This window comes from Poeciliopsis prolifica, unplaced genomic scaffold (assembly GCF_027474105.1).
Source record: "Poeciliopsis prolifica strain line A6 unplaced genomic scaffold, Auburn_PproV2 SCAFFOLD030, whole genome shotgun sequence".
In the NCBI taxonomy this organism is placed as follows: Eukaryota; Metazoa; Chordata; class Actinopteri; order Cyprinodontiformes; family Poeciliidae; genus Poeciliopsis; species Poeciliopsis prolifica.
In genome coordinates, this window is record NW_026562405.1 from 5,099,553 (window position 1) to 5,122,294 (window position 22,742).

At 42.5% G+C, this 22,742-nt stretch overlaps 1 pseudogene; it reads right to left on the bottom strand.

The window, feature by feature from the left end:
* Window positions 1-149: 149 nt before the first annotated feature.
* Window positions 150-22,100, bottom strand: LOC129372747 (protein TASOR-like; annotated as a pseudogene).
* Window positions 22,101-22,742: the final 642 nt, after the last annotated feature.

Genomic DNA, 22,742 nt, shown 5'->3' on the forward strand with positions numbered 1-22,742 from the left:
CATCCACACAATTTCACTATGAACTGATTTGTTTTTACAATATATATTTGATAATGCATGTAGAAACTATTATTTTATGGATACAAATAAATAATTGCTCTTGGTGTAAAATGTAGTTGATTAAAAATGTGAGTTTTGGGTAGTTTGCTGCGATCAGGTGTGGCTGTGGGGTTTCCTGGATCCCACTGAGCCTTTTCCTCAAATCGTTCATCCTCCAGATGCTTCAACAATTTGAACAGAGGGAAAGGAAAAGGTTTTTCTGTTTTCATGGGATTTTAATACAAAAACCAGATATAGAAAAAAAACTAAACATAAAAACTGACTTAAGTTAAAACCATTTGTTACAGATTTTCTCTCTTCAGCAACAGAACAGAAACGGCTCCAAACCAAACATTCAGCACAGAAAACGACTTTTTATCCTCTGGGTTACGGAAACCTCTCGTCCTCCTGCGGTCCGAGTTTCCAGAGCAGCTCAGGTCCAAACAGTGGAAACATCTGAGCGCTTCGTTGAAAACTTTAGCTTATTTACACGCTGGTAAATATTTACATCTGCTCATTTATTTGCTTAGCGTTTCCTGAAATGATCCGGATTTATTCTGACTCTGTAAACAGTCAAGACTGAAACCTTCAAGTTGTTTACTAAAAATAACAATAATAATAATCTTTATTGTTTGAGTTCAATCCGTTTCTGGATCAACAGATCCAGTTCTCCTCTACATCCTGTTAAAACCCCGCCGGGCCGGGCGCCTCGGTACGCGCTCCCGCCCGGACCGGCGGGGCCGTAGAACCCGCTCAGGAGGTCCACGCCCGGCTGCTGCAGGCCCCAGACCAGCGGGCTGGCCATGGGAGCCAGCCCACCGGGCCAGAGGGGCGGGGGGCCCATGATGCCCTGCAGGGCCCCCAGCGGGCGCAGGGCTCCCAGTAAAGGTCCGGTGTGGAAATGCTGGCCGTGGAAATGCGGTAGGTGTGGGGCTTGAAGCCGACCGACGCTCCGCTGCGGCGCCGGGCCGAACAGACCCGGACCCGGCTGGTTCTGATCCCGGTACATCAAGACGGGGATCCGGGACTCTGCACCGTTCTGGGGAGCCGCTTCGGCGCCGACGGGCGGCTGCTGGTTGGACTGGGAGGATCTGCAGGAGAAAACAGGAAATTTGATAAATAAAACTTTTTATTGATTTATAGATTAATAACTGGAAAGCAAAAGCTGCTTGATAGATTGTTATAGAATCTGACCAGGTGAAGCTCAAACTGCAATGATTTTATTCTGGGTGAATATTTACAAAAGTTATTTTTATCTTAAGTGCAAAATGTTACATTATATGTTTTGCAGTTTTGGCTGAAACTGCTGTTATTCTTTGATCAAATTGACTTTTTGATTCAGAAACTCCAGGTAAGTAATTTATTAAATGAGTTAATCATTTAAAAAATCAATTGATCTGATTAATCGTTCTAGTTAATATGTTTTTTATTTTGGATATTTAAAATGTCTTCCTGTTCCTGTTTTAACTTTTCAAAATAAATGTATCAATCAGAGGGAAGGAAACCGCCAGCATCTGTCCTGACTTTCACATGTTTAGGTCTGACCTCTGACCTTTCCACTTCATCTTTGTTTCAACTACAGAATCTAACCTTGTGACCCCAGACCCCGTCCGACCTGGACAGGAACCTCTGGCTGACCTGGAAACGTCGCCCTCTTCAGGAGAGCCTGATGATCGGTCGGGTTCTCGTCGCCGCTGCGGTTCCTGGTCGAAGTCCGGCCCGTTTGTGTCAGCTGACCGAGCGGCTGTGCTCTGATTGGACAGTTCTGTGTGGTTCTGGGCCAAGTGTCCCTCTGTGGGAGTGGGCCGCCGTCTGTCCTCCGACCTCTTGTCCTCCGACCTCTTGTCCTCCGACCTCTTGTCCTCCCACGTCTCCAGCTGCAGACCGGAGCGAATCAAGTCCGGGGTCGCCGTCACCGCCGTCCTGCCGGGCGTGAACCGGACCGACTCCGGCGGTGCCGCCCGGTCCGTGGGCGGTGTGACGCGAGCGCCCTCCACAGCAACGGCAGGAAGGGCGACGTCGCTTGACTCCACCTGCAGCTCCAGCAGCTGCTGCTGCAGCCGCAGCTGCTGCAGCTGCTTCAGCCGCTCCGCCCGCATCTCCTTGATGGCCTGCTGCAGCACCTCCATGTCTCTGCTGGTCGCCATGGAAACACGCTCGCTGCAGGCGTCCGGAGCCGATTGGTCGGCGGCGGGGCGCCGGGGGGGCGGGACTCCGGGCGTCTGGTCGCTGTCGGCAACGGGGTGGAGGCGATCGGCGGCGTTGGACGGAGACTGTTGGCCGAGACCTGAAGACGGAGCAGAACAACGAAGGTCAAACTGAACGGGCCAAATCCGGTCCGGCTCCAGAAAATAAATCAATTAATCACACGATGAAGGAAAACGCGCCAAATAATCTCAATTCTGATGATTTATTTGTTTTTTCTTTTCTCTCTTTCCACCATAAACTGGATGGTAAAAGTTTTCAGTTTGGGCTCAATTAGCTCGTATTTTGAAGGACAATTTATTGTCCATCAAAGTTTGTTATTGTGACAGACCTACAAATAGAGTCCTCTAGATAACAGTTGTGTCTTAAAATATTATTTATCAGTCAAATGGAAGCAGGTTTATTTATCCGTTTACTGCAATGTGATATCAATCAGTCCTTCCACTGTTTTCCAACTCTACGATTTTCTGAGAAATTCATGCAAAATCAACAGATCCTTGCATTTTTTCACACTATAAATAATGATGAGTTTATTGCAAATTGCTGCAAAAAGATAAAAAAACAATGTGATTATGAGATGATTACTCCAACCTGCAGGTGGCAGTATTTCTTCTACTCTGCTGCTTCCGTCTGGTTTCATGTTTAGTCAATGATCAATGTGATTTACAGAGCAGAATGTTTTTAAGGACAAAGTATTAATCACACTTTTAGCCAAAAAAGTGTGGCTAAAAGGTCCTTAGGTCCTTAGGTTCCCAAAGGAACCGACCTTTGGGAGCAGGAACCGACCTTTGGGAGCAGGAACCGACCTTTGGGAGCAGGAACTGACCTTTGGGAGCAGGAACCGACCTTTGGGAGCGAGCAGATCCTCCAGGAACAACTGCTTGTCCTTGACGCTGAGACAGCCAACCAACCGGCTGAAGCTGCGCTCGATTTCTTCCATCCCGGCCACGATGATCCCCCCGTTGGAGTAGGCAGGAAACTTATCGAAGGAGTGCTCTGAGTTTAGAAATGAAAATAAAAAAATAACTGACATTTAATACCCGTTCCTGAGGTTTGGAGAAAATCTGGCTTCTGTGAAACTTCCAGAAACCTAAAATCTGACGGTGCTCAGTTACATCTTTGCAAATAATCAAAACATTTCTCAAAATTCTCAAATGTGCTGCTTGGTTAAAGTTTTCTCCACCACATCGTCAGTGTTATTTGCTTTGTGAATCATGTTTCTGGGAAGAATATGCACCAAACTTGGGATTAAGTCACTCATCCATTCACACTTAACTTATTTTCTTATATTGAATTATATGACACTATTTATCCTATTAAATCAAATTCAAATTATATTTTCCCTTTAAATACTACAACCCTTGAGCACCAATTTAACTTTGAGATGATTTACATGCGTTTGTTTTATTTTGTTTCTAGGTTCCCTGTTTTCAATAAAGTTATTGGAGAATAATAAAAAATAAGAACATAAATATCAACACCTAAATACTTGAAAAAATAGTGAAGTTTCAACACAGAACTAGAGACGCCAAGTGTGCTAAACCTTTTCAAAGTTAGCTAAAACGTTAATTAGCTCCACTACTAGCGCATTAGCTGAAGACTGCTGGACATAAAGCAACTTTAAGGGAATAAAATCTTCACTGAAACAACAGAACGGTCATTTGAAGCTGATTAATGTTCTACTGTATTTTTTAAAACCGCTTTACTTCATTTATATCTCCGGAAAAACATTTAATAATGTTTTAAAAATAAAAAAAGTAGTGTATAAAGCAGCGAGAGCGGCTGCCGTACCAGTGAGGTAGACCGTGTGTCGGAACTGCGTGTATCGAGCCTGGAGCTCGGTGAGGCAGTCCAGGTCCGGCGACTGATGGTTTGTCATGTCACAGTGATGATACGGCAGGAACTCTACGATCTGCCGCTGCTGGTACGCCGAGAGCAGATCCAGCAGGTTGGCTGCGTCCCTCCGAAACCTGAACAGACAGACGTCAAAAGCTGCCACGTCTCCAAACGTGACCCGAGGGTCATCAAACCTGAACTCTTTCAGCAGAAGCAGAGCAACACTAATTATTTTTTTTTCTCCATTTGGGTTTCAGCTGCTTCTATAAACAACCCTACTGCAATAAATTAATGTTTTTTGGTGTGTGGAAAAGGAGCCATTTCAAAAATCTCTTGATTCAGTGAGTCACAAACCGCTGTTACCTAGCAACCCCAGTAGAGTTCCTCCCGTTACCTAGCAACCCCAGTAGAGTTCCTCCCGTTACCTAGCAACCCCAGTAGAGTTCAGCCCGTTACCTAGCAACCCCAGCAGAGTTCCTCCCGTTACCTAGCAACCCCAGTAGAGTTGCAGCACTTTGATGTGATGGTTTTACCTCTTTATTTGCTGCACAACGGCTGCTGGAAAAGACAAATGTTTTCTTGTTGACTTACGATCCAGAAACGACTTACGACATTGTAGTTGGCTCTGCAGGAAACTCTACGGTTGTACAGTTGCACATCTGTCTGCAGTCAAGTTCACATATGAGTATAAACATTGAGTTGAGGGCACAGGGGCCAGACTAACATCTCAATGTCTAGGAATGATTTTGTGCAAAACAATGTGGTGCAGATATTTTGTATAACTCTGAGATTGATGCTAACCTGTTCAAGGAAGCATAATAAGTCTCCTTTACAGGTTGGAGTCAATTAATCTGTTTGAGGCGGCGGCGTTCTGAAAGCTACACCTTAACTTATATCGTGTACCTGGCTTGCTCTTTCAGCTTTTTGTGGGTTTTGCAGTGGATCTTCCACCTCCAGAGACTTTCTGGAGAGCTGTGTTTCTCCAGGAGCATCAGGAGCAGCCAGTCGATCTGCAGTAAAACACATCGGCGCTCATTACGGCACATGGAAACGCAACAAAAAAAAAACCGATCCTGATTCTCTACGTACTGTGAGTGATGATGTCCGGGTTGAGGATCAGCTCGTCGGAGACGATGCAGCCTCCGGAGACAAACAGCTCGATGCAGCTGCTGTTCTTCATGTCGTCCAGCGAGTCGATGCCCACAAACACCACAGAGGAGTGTCTCTTTAAGGACATGAGGCCTGGAATCTGACAGGGACAGCAGGCACGATTACTTCACCTTTTACATCAGGTGGACATGGAAACTACACCTCTACTAGAGGTAGTAGACATGACTAGCCGCTTGCTAGCCAGATGCACCTAATCACACCTACTAACTCTAGCTAACTAGCTTGCTAGCTAGTGAGTTAGCATTTTAGCAGCATCGGTAGTTGTGTGTGAGTAGCTGCAGGCAACTAGTTGCATCTACTCACATCTAACTGTAGCTGGCAAGCTGCATGCTACATTTATTTTGCAAAGAAGGAAGTTGTGCACAGTGTCTGCAGTGGTTTTGTATTGATTCCTTCATTGGTTCTTGGAGCAGCGCCCCCCACAGGTGAGGAGGGGAAAAGTTTTTTCAATTAGTTTGGTTGGTTTGAGTCAGTGAGGTGCGAATCCCACCAACTAATGTTGTGGTTTTGGTTCCTAATTGAACCGAGTCTGCTGGACGATCGGGTGTGAAAACAGCCTGAATCTCACTGCAGGGCGTTTTTCGGCATCATGCGGGTCCATTGAGCACCTGATGGACGTGTCCAGCGATGTCCTGGTTCCTGATGATGACCAGCAGGCCGTTCTCCGTGTTGTCCTGGTGCAGGAAGTCCGCCGGACTCTGATGCACGTTGCCCAGGCTCACCAGATATTCCTGCAGGTCAAAAACACGCAAGCAACACATAAACCACGGGTGTCAAACTCGAGGCCCGAGGGCAAAATCCGGTGCGCCACTGCCTTTGGTGTGGCTCTTTCAATATCACCTTCAAGATAAAGATTGTGTCCTCAAATATTTAATCAAAGCAATTTTTATCTGTATTTGTGAAAATATGTTCAAAGTGAAGAACTTACTAAATACAGAGTCAGCTATTTGTTCATGTTTTAACTGCAGATGCAATGATTCAATATAATATTTTGTTAGTTTCAGTTTATTTTTCATTGGCTGTTATATTCCTCATTTCACTGATTGAATAATTTAAAGTTGTTTTTACATGTCGGACCAAGACTGTGGAGCTGTTTGTCGTTTCCGTTTATTTTCTGCATTTAAAATGTCTTCCAGTTCCAGTTTTAAATGTTTGTTAGAATTTACAGTTTATGGACCTTTAATAAAGCATCATTGTGCCGTTACCGGTACATTACTGTAAAATTATCTCAAAACAACAATATTATCGTTGATCATGATAACTTCTGGGGCAGTTTGTTGGTGGGCCTCCCAGCTTACCTTGACCTCCTTGCAGACCGGGTCGTCCGGTTCTGGGCAGTGGACGTAGAACTGCGGCGTCTTCCTCTTGATGTCCTTCAGGATTTTCGCCAGGTTGTGTAAGACGTTGGGCTCCAGCCGGTCGATCACGGAGCTGATGTGTGTAGTCGACGGGACGGGTGTCGCGCCGGGCTCCAGAACCGAGGCGCAGGCGGAGTTCGGACTGGTGACCTGTGGATGCTGGGTTTCAGAACCAGATCCAAGACCTGACGCGGTTACGGTGCAGTCCGCTCCCGTCTCTCCGCCTTCCTGTGCAGGTGAGCAGCGCACGGTCCGACCCACAGCGCCGTCCTGAGGCTGAGCCGCGCGGCCCCAGGCGGACCCAGAACCAGAGGTTGGGATACAGTCAGAGAACTGTTCGGTAGCGGCGGTCCGACCCGCTGAAGCCTTCCCTGCTCTGACGCTGGCCACGAAGTCGCTAACAGTGTCGGCCAGTGCAGCGTCGACAGGAACCCCGACAGCCGCCGCCGCCGGGGCGCCACGGTCCTCGCTCGCCGCCAGCAGGCTGACGATGCCGTCGTGCAGCGAGGCGACGTAGTCGGCGACGGAGGGGCAGTGGTTGTAGAAGGAGACGTAGGGCGAGAACTCTGGCAGCGATGCGAACTGCGGCAGCGATGCGAACGGCGGCAGCGGCGCCGGTGGCGGCAGGAGGCTGACGTTAACGCCTTCATCCTGCAGGAGGAGCTGCAGGTCCGAGGAAAACTCCGTCAGGTTTTTGTCCACGACGCTGTCCAGGTCTCTGACTGGACGGCCAAAAGAGACGCTGTCAGGCTCCTTCGGTTCTGACTGGTGCTGCTCAGCGACCTCCTCATATCCCTCCTCTTCTTCTGCTGCTGCCTTTACTTTCACCAGTGTCTCTGCCTCTCGCTCCGATTCCTCCAGTCGCTGAGATTTAGACGGGGAAGCTTTTATCCTCAGAGGCAGAACCGAGAACGGATCCGTCTCTGCAGGAACCGATGCTGGCTCCGTTTTAACTTCCTTCTGCTGGACCTTCAGCTCGGTTTTACTCGACTCTCCTGAAGGAAAGTTTACAATTAGTGGCATCACTTAAAACAAGTATTAACACCAACAAAAACAAATTTAAGTCAATTTTTGAGACAGAACAACAAAGTGAAGGGAAATAACACATTGTTTTTTTCTCTTTGTTAAAAATGGTCCACAAAATATCACCATTGCTTCTACCAAGTCGGCCATGTTTGTTTATGCCAAACCAACATTTCATCTTGAGAGATTTTGCAAGATTTCCCATCTGACTTTTAAATGCTGGTGAATGAAATCGGTTCCGTTTGTGGCTCGACAAAACATTGCAAAATCACAACATTTTACCAAGTATTTTTGGTCGAGTCTGAAGCTTAAATATCTTAGTTTTGTCTTATTTCAAGTTTACTAACTTCCAAGTAACTTTTCAGCAAAATATAGGAGCTTGTTTTAAGAATTCCTTAATATGGATTTTAAAAAGTTCTAGTTCCACTTAATACATGTTGAAATAAGGAAAATAATCTGCCAATTGTACCAGTCATTTTTAAAAAGTCAACAGTAAGGAACTATTGCCATATGCTAAGCTCCTATATCTTGTTGAAAAGTTATTCGAAAGTTTTGTCTCATTTTAAGTGAACTAAAAGATATTTGCACTAGAAATTGGACAGAAAATGCTCGGTAAGGTTTTGTGTTTTTGCACTGCATCAGTCATGTTTTTGGATTCTGGGAGGAATAAGTCAATAACAATGTATGTTGCAACAAACATGCGACCAGTATCAATAGAAAATACAGCCAATATTTTCTATATTGGTCGTGTTGGTGAACTGGAGTTCCACTGATCCCAGTCCAACCAGTAGAAATGGGCAGAGGAGGAAAAGCTTCGGCGTTGTTGGTGGAATCTACTCACTCTTCCACTCTGGTTACCTAGCCACTCGTTCAGTCTTTGGTTACCTGGTAAGGTAACCTAACCCTAACTGCCATAAAACACCTTATGGAAAACTGGATAAAGCAGGAAAGATCGCATCAGTTGAAACAAAAAGCTAATCAATAATTATTGATATTGACTGATTCAAGTTCAAAATTATTTCTTGACCCCAATGATTTAAATGAGATGCTTATCCTCCCGACCCTAAAATAAACTGCTCCACTGCGCAGGTCAAAGGTCAAGTTTAATGATTTACTTCGCAATAGGAACAGAACGATTCTGTTCTGGAGGTTCTGGACGGGTTAAAGATGGATCAGCGGCTGAGCCGAGCTCAGGTTGCAGAATGTTACCTGGAAACTCCTGGGGGGAAACCTGCAGCTCGTTAGGCGGCTTCACTTCGTTAACAGGCAGACGCCGAAGGGAGGACGGCGGCTTGGTCTCAGGTGACGGTGAGCGGGCGGGGGAAGGGCGAGGGCTGGGCAGCGGCGAGGGGCAGGTGAGCGGAGACGAGGGCGGGCTGGGGTCCGGGACGGGCACTGGGACGGCGGCGGACTGGGGTCGGGGGAGGGGCACTGGGACGGCGAGGGCGGCAGGCTGGGAATGGGCGACGAGCACTGGAAGGGGGAGGGAGGAGGCGTGGCCTCGGGGGACGGGTAGGACGGAGGGGGGCTGCGCTCCGGAGACGGGGCGGGGCTCCTCCTGGGCAACTCGGTCGTCTCGGCGACGGCGGTGGCCGAGTCGCTGTGCTGGAAACGCGGATCTTGTGGGAGGCTCCTGTCCCGCTGTGAGTATCGCTCCGAACAGAGACCTGCAGGGAGAAAGCAGACGAAACGTTTCTGCTGCTTCACATCGCGGTCTGTTTGATTTGACGTTTGTATCCTGTTCTGATTTCTGATTGGCTGCTGCCATGGCTACCTAATTCAGGTTGAATGTCAGCTGCATTTTTCTTAATACATTTATAAAAAATTGTTTCCATTCAGGGTTAAAACTAAGTTACTAGACTTTCATGTAAGAAATATGAGCTTCCTGTAAGTCAGCAATTTTTATATTGATTAAAAAGTTGTAATTTCGTTGTTTTTGCTGTGGATGAGGAGAAATAACTGGAAAATCCCCGGTGGGCCGAGGCTGATCTGCAGCAGATGTTCAGCCGCGTCGCTGAGCGAACCGACCTGTGATGGGAATCAGGACCCACGGGATCTCCCACTCCTCCTCCTCCGGCTCTTCATTAGCGGCCGCTTTCCTCCCCAGCCTTCCTCCTCCTCTTCCTCCATGGTGGTTCAGCTCCCCGCTGTGCGAACCGGGACTGAAGCCCTCCAGGCTGCTGACGCTGCCTGCCGTCTGCTCCTGCACACACACACACACACACACACACACAAACACACACACACACACCCACACACACCCACACACACACACACACACACACACACACACACACACACACACACACACAGATTGTTTTCTGTCATCGTTCAAACCTTTGAGTAACTGAGATTATCGAAGAGTTCAAGTCTAAAAATAATCCCCTCAATTAAACCAACATCTTTTTGTTGCAATATGAAGCGTATTTTCTGTGCAACGCTAATAATAAAAATCAAAGCAGGAAATTTCTGGTCAATCCAACCAAATCCTGAGCAGAGGCTGAGTCAGTCAGAGGCTTCTTCAGATTCGTTGTAATGCAGACTGCTACAGGAGACGTTTCCTGCCAACCTCTATTTGAATTTGAATTAATATGAGTAACAAGAACATTTAATTTTCCTTTGGAACCAATAAAGTAGATTTGAATTTGAACTGAATCACTGCTGGGCAGAAAACTTTATAATCTGTGTGAGCAAAAACTCAACTGAACTTCACCAACTGGTTTCACAACTCGAATCAAACTGGAACATATCGATATTTAAAACTGAATCTTTTTATAGGACTGAACTGAACTAACAACACACCTCAAAACACACAATTGTGCCATGTATCTATTTTGGCGTAGTTCAGTGAACATATCTTAGAACACTTTAACTAAAACACAACTGACTTACAAGTAACTTTTCTGCCAGATGTAAGAACTAGATTTCAGTAAAGTGTTCATTAATGTTAACAGAAGAACTGGTTCCCTGGAAGATTATTTCACTTAGAACGTTTCAAAATAATTTGAAAATGTTTTTCTGTTGTATTTTTTTTTTCATACTGAACCAAGACTTCAAGTCCAAGACCCTGTTGCTTCCTTCAGTGGTTCTTGGTGCAGCGCCCCCCAGGCCAGGAGTTGAACAGGTTGCTCAAAGGGTTCGGTTGGTTTGACCTTTTCATTCGTAAGAAATCCCCCAAACTCCAGTTAGATTGTTTGGTAGTGAAGCCCAGTTAGCTTAGCAGACATGTTCCAGATTGGACTTCATTTTTAGTCACAGAAATCTGCCTGAATCTTTCATTTCTGAAACCATAAATGATGTTTTACCTCCAGCTCCTCCTGCTTCCTCAGGTCGATGTCACAGTTAGTGGGCAGGCCCAGCTTTGTGGCCAGCCGACTGAACGGACTCGACTCCTTCAGTCCGTCCTCTGTCGCCTCAGGGGGGCTCTGATTAGCAGCATTAACGAGTCCTGCCGTAAAAACACATTAAAATACTGTCAACATCGCCGTACCAGGCCGATATCATGCCCTAAATATCAGCTTTTCATAAATTCAGACGCTTTCAGGTAAGAAACACAAAGTCACTGAACACAGACAAGAAATAAAAGGTTCTGTCACCTTTCAGCTGTCTGAGAAATTTAACAGTTACTTCAGATCCGTCTTCCCTCAGATCCACGTCCTTCAAACCCAACGAGGTGATTATAGATGCAAAAGAGGTTTTGTTTCCTCCAACTGAAAGAAAAAAATGGGCAGAAAACAAATAAATACATAAAACAATAGACAAACTGTCAGAGGATGGTTAGATTGTCATAAAAACAAAGAGAAGTATTAAAATGACAAACTTTATTTTAGTTTTAGGAACAATTTCCTGTATTTTAGCTGAAAAGCACTAAGTTGGTCTAAAACTGATTAAGCTGCAGGTGACATAATTAGAGCGTCAACTAATAATTATTCTAGTAATTAATGAGTAACGACTAATCAGGTAAATAAAAGTAAAAAATCTGGCAGATTCTGCGGATTTCTCATTTAACAACTAGAGCTTATTTTATTTCAAATCAAAAAAGCATAAAAAGACACAAATAAACAAAAAAATGTTTATCATTTATTACCTAAAAAGCAAAAATATTGCAATTCTTGATTACAACACATAAAATCAGAGCGATACCAGTTTAAGTGCTGCTGAAGAAAAAGCTGTAAGATTCATGAAGCTGGAAGTTCGGTTCACCTGGAATTCTGTCGGCTCTTCCTGTTTCAAGAGACGCCTTGAAGTACTTTAGCGTTCGCTCCGCCGTCTTCTGATCCATCTTCCTCTTCGACACCTTCACACCATCGACATCCTCCCTCCTCACTTCCGCCTCTGCGTTTTTCTTACAAGTCAGAATCTGGTCCAACAGCTGCTGCACCTGTTCAACAATCAACAAACAACAACAACAAAAAACTCAAACATTTTTCCTAAAAGAAAATTCAAACATTTCCTAAGTTTTCAAACTTTTCCAGCACCACACTTTGAAGAACTATAACTAACATTTCCAAATTTAAGCTTTTAAACAAACGTTAGATGGAACTTTACTATGAAACTGTGTAGTTTGAATATTAAACAATGTCAAGGACTTTATACAGAAATCAAGCACTTTCCAAACCTCAAAAACACCGAAATGAAATTCCAGACTTTCAAGGATTTCAAGAACCTGTACAAACCCTTAAAGTAACCAATTCCAGAGATGATCAAGCTCTCGTTGTCATACATAGTCTGACCCAGGAGTGACCTGTGCCACTGCACCGCCATCTTGGTAGGCAAGCGCAAAGCAATGGCAGAACAATGGCTTCCAGACTAACAAAAAGAAAGCAGAGTGTTCAAAACCTGTAACCGAGTATTAGTTCTAATGTACTTATATTTTTTATCAAGTGTATAGGTCCAAGGCGAGAGCTCGCTCTAAGCTTGTGGCTTGTTTATTGTTGTCATAGCATAGCTAGTTACAAATACCTACCAAGATGGCTGTCTTCATTCATAGACAGCCATAGACTCCCTGCAAGTGTAACGTCACATGAGAACGATGTACTTTTTAATTGTCTGACGGTTATTTCACCTTATGAACGTTTTGTCCCGCCGTGTCTGTTGGGCCTCCGTTGCTCCTGGGCGTTTTCTCCGGCGGTGGCTCGGGTCCGAGGAGCGCCTCTACCGCCTGCCTGGCGCGCGCTGCCGACAGCATGTAGGCAGCAGGGTTGGCCAGGTAGGAGCGCAGGTAGTTGTCCGTGTTGGGCCGGTGGTAGGGGGCGGGCAGGGCTTGGTCTCCTCGTCCAGAACCGAGTCGTACTCGGTCATGGGACACGGCTGGACCTGCAAACACATCCAGTTTCAGAAACGGGTCTAAAAACGAGCGGATAAGAGGCTTCTCCTTTTAAAAGACAAGGGTGCGTACGCTGCCGGCGGTCACGCCGCTGAGGTATTCACGCATCTGCAGCTCCACACCAGCAGAGAGGTTGGCCGGAGGGTTGGCTCGGGTTTTCACCAGGGAGTGGTGCAGAGCTGGCAGGAAGTCGGAGAGGCGCGGCATCGGCGAGGCAGAGGACGGTAAATTGTCCTGGGAGGAGGAAAACCGTGACACTGCAGGAAAAGAGAGTTACAAGAAAACAGTCTGCTTTTGTTTTCACAGTATGTAAACATTTCATCCACTTAATTATCAATTAATGGTTTATTTGATTAAAATTAGCTGCATTCAATTAACTAGTAATGTCTGCGTAGAAACTGCTTCATCTAAGCAGATGTTAAGATGACAGAAAATCTAAGGTTCTAATCTTAGATGTTAGATGTCTGGTCGTTTGGCCTCCATCCAGCAGAGGGCGGCGCTGGTGATCCTGAAGCAGAGCCAGTTGATACAGAAACAAAGATGGCAGCAGAATCCAAGAGAAACAGTACAAACAGGCTCGCATGAAGTTTACAGATTAAACAACCTCCTTCAAATTATTAGCTTAATGTCGCTCATATTTACACCAGCTGCTTGATCTGTTCATGGGAATTAACTGTTTCATATATTTTATTCTTTTCACCTTTCATTTTTCAGTTTTAGATTTTATGAATATATCTAAGTTTATTAATGGGAGAAAAGCAGTTTTCTGTTTATTCAGTCAGAATTCAATGTGAAGATTTTACTCTTTTTTTTTTTATTCAGCATATTATGAAAAATTTTTGCAAGAAAACAGAAAGCTACATAGAAAATAAAAGATTAAATAATCCTGCCACATCATAATCTAAGACCTGTAATAAGCAAAGTTATGGCCAACTTATCGTCTAATGAATTTAAGACTTTTTATGGATGTGCTGAAGCTTACGTAGCAGGACACTGGACTTCTGCTTTCTTAAGGTTTCGTAAGAAGTCCAGTTGCCTGACAGTTTCCGTTCATTCACATAGATGGGAATTAAGCATCTAACTCCTCCCTCTCATTATTTTTACTCACTGAATGTGGAAACGTCTCTGGGCTCCAGGAAAACAAACAAGGCCTGAAGGCTCCTCTTCCAGTTCTCTCCTCTCTCTGAAAGCACAGAAACATTTATTAGCTCAGTCCCAGCTAACATTTATTAGCTCAGTCCCAGCTAACATTTATTAGCTCAGTCCCAGCTAACATTTATTAGCTCAGACCCAGCTAACATTTATTAGCTCAGTCCCAGCTAACATTTATTAGCTCAGTCCCAGCTAACATTTATTAGCTCAGACCCAGCTAACATTTACTAGCTCAGTCCCAGCTAATACCTATTAGCTCAGTCTGCCATCAGTCGATGTTTGTTTTAGAAACAGAGAAAAATATTTACACCTGTTAAACTTGTTTCAAATTTTAAATGTCAAAACCAATATAAAAAAAATCTAACTCCACCCATTTTCCCATCAATCCCTCTCCACAGCATGATGCTGCCACCACCATGTGTTCAGATAACGTGCAGCGACTCGTTCATGTCTTACCAGTCGGTGTGGCCATCTGAACGCTGGACAGCAGGAAGAGGAAACCTTTATCTGTGAGCGGATTCACCAGAACCTAAAGAGAAAACAAAATTTAATTTGAAGTTTGCTTTTTAAGAGCCAAAATTGCAAGAAATAAAAGTTTGAAATATTCCACTATGAAATCTATAAAAACAGAATATTTTTCACAACATTCTCTAATTTGAGTTGTACCCACCAGCTGTTTGGTCTCCAGCTCCCGCAGCAGCATCGTTACGTTAGTGGAGGACTGATTTCTGTCAATCACCTCCAGCAGGCTGCAGTGATAGCTGTCAGTCACAACTACACACACACACACACACACACACACACACACACACACACACACACACACACACACACACATTTAAAAACTCACCGTAAAGAACAAACAGAAACAAAATGAAGATTTAAACCCTCAGCGGCGGTTTGCTCACCTTCTTTGCTGCTGCTGTAGGTATTAAAGGAGAACACAGCAGAGGGAAGCAGGTTGGTCACTTCATCCAACGTCATAACCGAGTCGACATCCAATTTCTCGGGTCTGAAGGAGGAACAACTCTTCAGCAATGAGCCTATTTAAATAAACTACTGCTGCACAATAACAAGATTTGTTGGACGATATATTGTGTGACAACTTACTGCGATAAACAATATCATTAGACAAATTTCAACTAATTTAAGAATAAAAATGGATTAATAAGAGGTATGCCCACTCAAAGATTAAAATAAAACTTTGATATCTAAAGAACATTTACCAATGGAACTAGAAAACATTTATATTCTCAAAAAAAAACAATTGCCTTTCAAAAGAACAATCATTCAACTTAGACAGAAAAATGGCAAAAGTGACAGGAAGTGTAAACTCCTGTGTGCGGTGTGTCCAATGTTTGTAGCGTTTCTCAAAATGGCGGCTTTTCAACGATATTAAAGTGGAGCTTCTCTAACGACTGTCCTAATTAAAATTAATGCACTCGTTTTAATTTATCATAACGTTCACATGTGATGTCACACTTCTGGGAACTTTGAATCTGACAGCCTTGGTAGGTTTCCATAACTAATTGTCATGACAGTTGCTATGGAGTTGCCAACAATAAACAAGCCACATTGTGTCTCATACATGTTGATTCTGATCTGCAGTGATTTTGTTATGTATTTCTTTTGCGCATTGGTCAAGAGTGTCAATATTCTGTTCTTTTGTTGGACTCAAAGCCACTGGTCTGTGCTTTCCACTGCACTTCCCTACCAAGATGGCGGTTCAGTAGCAAGGATCACTTCCAGTTCAGACTTGTAGACACTATGCATCGATTTATTGCTTATTGAACAAGCAAAAACTAACTAACTAAATAAGGAAAGTCTGTAAGTTTCTGATACTGAGGGGAAAACTTGTTTCCTCTCCTCATCAGGTCAAAGGTCGGAAGGTGTTTTGTGTGGGACTCACAGCCTGAGGGGCAGAGAAGGAGTGGCGCTGGACCGAAGGGACCTGGAGCAGAACCCGGTCATTTTTCAGCTCTCCGGTCCACACGGTGAACTGAGCGCCCCCTGGAGGGAAGGAAGGAGGAAACGCTGCGTCAGGTCGGGTTGAAGCTAAAGAGCAGAAAACAGCTGGGCTGAGTTTACCTTTGCTGCTCTCTGAGAACTGAGTGCTGGACCTGAAAAACAGACATCATCATACTGAGATTTTTAACAAATATAGCTAAAAATTCTCTTTAGGATCATTAAGAATGAATGAACACACTTTATTATTTAGATTTATTTCAGTAGAGCCCACACAAAAAACAAACAACATCAGACTTGGGCAGACAGGCGCCATGGGAGGCGCTGCCCTTCGGTTAGATGTGTAAACACAACACTTGACTGAAGCAAAATAAAAACATAACTAAACTGCACCCAACGAATCTGCTATAGATGCTCCTCCCATCATTTATCTGTTTCTGTAACAGCTTAAGTTGCAGACAATAATTATTTTAGTAATCAATTATTCTGATGATTAATCTGACAAAAGAAAAATAGTACCACTTTACAAATAGGATCACCTAATAAATAGCTCATATATGTTATTAATTCATCTCTAAGCACTTTATAAATCATTAATAAGTGTTTATTAAGCATTAATTAAGAGTTGAGCTCTGGGAAGGAAATAGAAGCACTTTTTCATTTCAAATTGAATATTTTCATGACAGAAAGTTGAGTGGACAGAAAAAGTGAGTCATGCATATATTTTTGTACAGTTTTGATTTAATTGTAGCTCAAACTGTTTTTTAACTTTTACCAAACAGCCTTTTTTAGACTCTATAATCTCCAGTTAACAATTAATCGATGACTAAATTAGTTGACAATCACAATTAATCGTTTCAGTTTTTTGGGTTAGATGTGCTGAAAAAACAGATTTTAACCACAAATGAAGTGGAAACTGTACAGTGATCGATTCGCCACTTCAACATTCTGAAAAACCAGGACCAGAAACTCAAAATCTAATTTTTGTCCGCACTCTGTGAACACCACCACGTCAGTCACATTTTTAAAACTGATCATGACAGATCTTCTGGTTTCAACCGGATCTGGGTACCTGACGGGCGGCGCAGGTTTGACGGAGAGAGGCGCGTCTTTTCCTTTAAAGTGGAAGGAGACAACGGCGAACGGACACACCTGGCGCGGCCGCTCCCGCAGCTCGTCAAACAGATACTCGTAGAAGTATTGCTGCGGTTGGAACAAGTGGACAGACACAAGACGTTGAGATGAGACCACTGGCTGACGCTTGCAGCCAGGTACGAGCAGCTGAGCATTGTGGGAAGTCACCTGCGTGAGCTCGTAGGCGCGGAAGCAGCTGAGCGACGTGACCTTGCTGGCGTTCTTGGCGATGTGGCTGTCGAAGCGAGGCGTCGGGTCCTGGAGGATCTTCATGTTTTCGTAGATGCTCTTCACCTTCCCCTGAAACCCGAAACAGACGCTGCACAACACTCAAAACTGAAATAAATGACGCTGATGATGATGAGCATCACCTGGAAGCTGGCTCACCTTCATCACCTTGAGGATGAGGAGCTCCCCGGTCGTCCCAGGGGTCAAAGGTCGCGCCTGCAACAGGTCCGAAAACCTTGACAGATACACGCCTGCAACAACAAGCTCATTCTGAACACGACTTCAAACTACCTGCTGGAAGTAAAATAATGTCTATGAAACAGTTTATAGGGAGAAAAATTATTTCCATCACTTTGTCACCATATGTTTTAGAAATTAACCTTTGACACCCTTCAAAACTCATTTATATTCAGAATTAAAATAAAGAGAAAAAAATGTCAGAATTTATAACTATATAAAAAACTAAAATAAAAAATCCAATAAAATAAATTTGGAAACCACAAATAAGATAAACAATGTTTACAGATGATTTTTTTGTATATTGACACTAGATAATTAAGTAATGGCTAATATTTAGTTACCATCAAGACTTCTGCTCTAAGTCTTGATGTCCAATGGGATGGACATTCAGATTTGATAGAAATTCTGCAATTTAATGATAAAAACATTTTAAAACAACTAAAAATACTATCACTGGAAATATTGCCAAATTACATGTATACTTTTGATGAAAACAGACCATCTTCTCCTCCCCATCTCTAGTTTCAGAGCAATGCTTGTCTTGTTTGATGCCTCTGATCAATATCACTGGTCAATAAGAAGCTAGTGAGTAATAAAAATCATTCAAATGACAAAATTCCTATTTCTTTTCACTAATCTAAACCCAGAAAATGTATTATGTTCATTTCAGTGGACGTCTGGTCTGAGGGGGTTAATAGACTTAAGATTATTATTGTTTGCCTAATTTTGTATATTTTATTTTCTTTAAATAAAGAATAACGAGTAAAAAGTAAGGCATATAAGGGAGGATTAAATACATTTATATTTCTGCTCCCTCTTTTTCAAACATATTGTTATCTAAATATAATATATATTTCGGTATTCAATTTTAAACATGTTTGAATCAAATAAATAAAGTAATAATCGATATAATTATTTATTAGACTAAGATAATTTTCATTGGATTAACTAATAACAGGTGTTTGAAACCTTCTTTCAGTGTTGCAGTTTGGCCGCCATCCAGCAGAGGGCGCCACTGATCACCCAGGGGAGAAAAAACTGATTCCAAATCAAAGATAGCGGCAGTGTCTCATAACCAGAACGAGAAACGGACCAAACAGATTCCAAGATGAGCCATAAAATTCACTTTATGCAATTCCATTTGGAAATATAAACACTCGACAAGCTCACTAAGTTTTCACCGTAATAGCGCCGATTCACGGCGGATGAGTCTCAACTTCTCAGCCAAAAATTAATGATGTGACACCAATAAGAGCTGATTTTGAGTTAATACACTTCATGGAGTAAAGTTTCAACATTCCCTCAAGACCCACAATCAGCTGTACCTCAGTAAATTTTAGATGAATTAATGTCTCCTACCTTTAGTCGGGTTTCCCAGCACCGTGTTTTTACTCCGACCGACCGTTAGTCCTTTCTCACAGAGAACAGGCAGCTGCAAGAGTAAAAAAAACCAAACTTAATATTAAATAGACAACAGAAATAGCTGAATTTGTTCTCTTTATTATGAAAACATCGCTGTTTAATCGTCCTACCTTGAGTGAATTAGTCGCCAGGAAGCAGTAGCTCTCCTCCAGCTCCTTATCCGTCCTTCCGTCTGCTTTCATCTCTCTCCGTTTTTCCACGAACTGAAACATAAACCATCATTTTTTCCCAGCAGGTGAAAACCAAGGAACTAAAGTAATTGAGCACAAACTATTCTGAATTTGAACACATTTATTTCTCTCCTTAAACATCCTGTGCACTTATCAACATAGGGCTGGACGATAACATCTCAGTATGTAAGCATTTCATTTCAGTCTATATTGATCATTATTGATTTGGGGTTTTTGTCTTTCATATCTGAAATACTGCTGTACACAACACTTGGAATATATTAACCAAATGTTATGAACCGTCCTTTGCTTCATAAATATTGAAATGACAACATACATGGTGCAGCTTTAATCTGGTATATTTCTATCAAGTCACCAGAGTTCAAATCCATCATGTGTTCCTGCTGCTAACAATTCAACTCATGCCTTTGTTTCTGTAGCACCAGGTGGGTTTTTCAGGCTTACATGTGTTCAGGAAATCACTGAAGATATTTGAACCAAAACATCTTTTTTTAAGCTGATGATACGTAAAAGAGACTTTTTGATGGATTCTAGTGAAACAAAACGCAACAACGAGCTCGTTGCTCACTTCCTTCTCCAGCAGCTCGCTGTGGACGAGCCGAGGGTTGCTGTAAGTGAAGCAACCTGAAGAGTTGCTGTCGATGTAGCCGGACGTCAGGATGGTCTTCATGTCCTCATACTCCCTGGACTCAGTGGAGACGAACTGGAACAGAGCTGAAGAAGAAACATTTATTATGTTATTGACTAAAATGCAACAACATCGCTCTTTAGTGAAACCTGATTATTTGTAGCAAAAGACGCATCTGCAGCTATAAAATATTTCTCCCATCATGAGAAAAACTCAGCAGTTTCTGCTGGACTGAACATCAACAGTGCGAGGCTGATCTGTGGATTACTTTTTGATTAACTGATAAATAATTAGAAAGCAAAAGGTGATTAATATGAGATTTTAAATGTTTTTTTTACATAATTTGAATCAGTTGAAGCTAAAACTGCCACTTGTGTAGTTTTGCATAGAACATATTTACGTTCAAAAGCTTTTTATTTTTATCTAAATGGAAAATGTATATATTTTTGTAATGTATTTTTTGATTAGTGGTATATTTATTTTTGTTTACAATATTTGTAGTGTGCCCGCTAAATCGATAGCAGTAAACTGCTCTGGCTCAAAAATAAAATAATAATAAGTAAGCAAAACAATTTAGAACATAAAAACAAATGCAAAAATAAATTAAATGATGTGACTAATAAATATATATATATAACTAAAACTTTAAAAAGTAAAACTGAAATTATATGTAACAACCTGGTCTGGATCATTCCTTTGTCTTCCAATAAGACCAAAAACATACATCACTGCAGGTGAAAGACCAAAGTGAACCTTTCTGACTGTTCATAACTCTCTGACTTTAATAGCAGATAATTTATGAGCTAAACTGAAGATAAATGATGACCATGAAGCTCCTCTAATCTGGGAAACCTTGAAAAATAAGGAGAAGCTTTGATTTCTCAAATGCAAAAATCACAAAGCAGAATAATACCATTAGTTTTTGTCTGCGAGAAAAAATAAAAAACAAATTTCCCTCAAGGTAAATAAAATTATCATGGCTTACACCGTTTATAGGAGTTACTTTAAAAACAATCAACAAAACTAGTTTCTCACATCCTTCCATGTGAATATAGAGTAATGTTTATTTTCCTATTATCTATGATTAAATCTGAGGTACAACAAAGTAAAAATGAATTTGAGGTCCTCTGTAGTTTTGTTTTGGTGTCCTTAATTAGTGCATCCATAACCGGACACGCGCTAACGGCTATAATAATGTAAACATGGAGGCGGTTACCTCCCTTTAGCTAAAAACTACAATCTACACAAAGCCAAACAAGCTATAGGGTGAAAATAAAGGTATATTTTAGTACCTACAGCAGGAAAATAAGACATAATTCTTAAATAATGAAATATCACCAACGTTAAAACGTTTATAAGCTTGTAACTAAAGCGACTGGCCGCTAGCTGTTAGCATCGCATTATTGCATTAGCCGCTAGTTTAACAACATTAGATCTTTGAACTGAACATAAAGATTGGAAACTGAACATAATCTTTTCACAGAGGAGCAGAGCAACATAAATGACACTCATGGTGATAAGCATCCAAATGCCTTGTTGCTAACTAAACTGACAGGATAGGTGGAAGTGTCCGACAATGGACACATACTTGTCTGATAATTGAACTCTTATAAATAAAACGCCATTAATTTGGAGCATCATACCATTTTTCTCTTTGGTTTTCCTCGGTATGTGGAACTTCTTGGGCTCACTCGGCATATGTCGTTGGTGGACCACTTGCGGTGCTGATTTCCTCCGCTCCAAGATCTTCCCCGCGGCCGCAGGGTTCCGCCTGGCCGCGGCAGGGTAGCTTCCTCGGCCGGGGGTCGAACCGAGCAGCTCGCAGTCCCGGTAGCTAAAGTCGCGCAGCCGACACTCTCCTCACCGGGCAAGCCTCTCTCCGGCTGACGCCGTCCTCCATTGTGAGATCCTCCACTCGGTCGACGCTTGCTCACTGCTGTTACCTCCAAAGCCCGCAACGGAGGAAGGTAGCCCCGCACAAAACCCGCGCCATGCTTCCGCCGCCGAGAACCGATCTTCTTCAGAGTTAAACCTGCGGCCAGTTCAACAAAACTGCTTTACTGCCACCTGCTGGACAAACGACTGTGCTGCAGTTTGATCTCAGAGGACTAATGTAAATAAAAACACAAAAATCAACTCATGTGAGCTTATACGTTGGTTCAAAACGTTGAATTTTTTTTAACTTTCTATTCAGGATTCATCGTTTGAAAAATAATAAAATATCACCATGTATTTTATCCATTCTGATTCGTTTGAAAAATAATAAAATCTTACTATACATTTTATCCAAAGCACAAGGCAATCTTGGTTTTTCTGTTACTTAATCCGATTAACTGATATTTTCTCAGATTAATGTTAAAATTCAGTTTTGTTCTTGAAGTTATTCCCTACACAAAATCAGAATTGCTTTCATGACATATGATCGTAACATGAAATTTTCCATAATCCTGGTTTATTTGTTGCAGGGAAAATGTTTGCATCTCTTTTTTGCACTCATTTACAAATGACATCCAACCTGTACGCAGACAAAATCATTCAGACACTTTGGACATTTATTGAGTCTTTGATTAAACAAAGATATTCCTGAATTTCTTTTGTATGCATCAGAATAAAGGGGACAGTTTCCTTTCAGTGCTTCTGGGATTGGCAATCAGTTATGATCAACACTAGGACACATTTAGCTGAAATAATATTCCTGAATTATGAGTTACATATAAATAAACAATGATTCAGGGATTCACATGAACATACTCCTCATATATAGTCTTCATGTACAATACATATATACATCAGCTTTCTCTTTACACAAAAACCACCTGGGATCT